The sequence below is a fragment of the Bufo gargarizans genome, chromosome 8, assembly GCF_014858855.1.
Source record: "Bufo gargarizans isolate SCDJY-AF-19 chromosome 8, ASM1485885v1, whole genome shotgun sequence".
NCBI classification, from domain to species: Eukaryota; Metazoa; Chordata; class Amphibia; order Anura; family Bufonidae; genus Bufo; species Bufo gargarizans.
Window position 1 is genome coordinate 136,508,588 of NC_058087.1, and position 1,404 is coordinate 136,509,991.

A 1,404-nucleotide genomic window follows, 5' to 3' on the forward strand; every position below is an offset into this window, starting at 1 on the left:
AACACTAGGATAGGTGATGTGTTAGTTGAAATGACCCCTGTAAGGATAGCAATGTCAACACTGAAGAGGTCTTACTTGTGGCACCATTATAGGCAACTTAAGCACTCCGTACAAACATTTATACATATTGCAAGATCTTAAGGCCTGTTAACAGAGGCCAATGATCAGGGTATTTATTGGAAGGAACGTTAATGGGAATGCCGGTGAACAAAAACATTTGCTCATAACATGAAGGCATTTCTAAATCATGTCATCTAAATCATTGATTCTGATCAGTAGAGGATGCTGTGTAGGCCAGAATTAGATGCCCAGAAATAATGAATCTGTATAGGGGAGAGCAATAAGTAGTCCCCCACAAAGGGAGATGACAGCTCACATACTCTTATTAGCAGGCAGTTATAAAAACTAAAAGGTTCATTTCTGAATAAATGCCTGCAAGGTCAGCCCATGTAAATGGGCCTTTGGAGGTGGTTCATGACCATGGTTTCTCTCCAAATCCTTGCGAGAAGGACCAGGCCAGGACAGGCAGCTAGTGGCACACAAGGGCATCAATTCTTTGTTCTACCAATTGAGGCGGGGGGGGGGGTTTCTGGTGGTGTCTGGTGGTGGGGGGGGGGGGGTTCTACCATAGCTAATGACTGGCATCAGTGGTGATATGCTGCCTGTGGCCACAAGTTTTGGGACCAGTCGATGGCTACAGTATAAAGGACTAGAGCAGGCAAATATGAATTTTCCATTTCAAGGTACAGGCTGGGCACTTGCTAAGAAATGGATGGAACCCTCTTTAAAAGAAGTTACTGTGAAAAAGCTGCAGTCCATTAACTCATGGTCTACTCAGTTATGGCCTCCACTTATTGTATGCAGTGAAACTCAGATGTACACATGGAGCATATACAGTGTTCCACTGCTATGCTAAAATTGTAGTTGCCAACCATGGGACCTGAAAGCCTTGGACTGGGTGGGAATGCTCCTAAACCTACATGGACCACCTATTTATGGGTGGTCCCTACACCTGGGCTGCCTGTGAAATTTAGTGACAATCCCAGCAAATTCAAGACTGCTGCCTACTGTGCATTGAAATGGAGGACATGTGTCCTTATAGCCTTCAATCTACAAAGATTTATAGCAGGTACACTTTTTACAGTACTCTATTGGCCTGTATCTTAAAGTTCGCTTACACAGTGGGCCAAGTCAAATACCACCAAGACTTTTCCAAAATACAAATCAAATGAAGGCCGTGACAATGTACAACTTACACAGTAGCAGGGTTGTGTAGATATGAAGCATCTCCTTCTCAGCCATTCCTTAAACATTAGGGGGCGTGGGTAAACATTAGAGGGGCACGATCTTACATACACATTTGCAGAGGACACAAGTTTGTTTAATATTTATTACAAAAGGTGC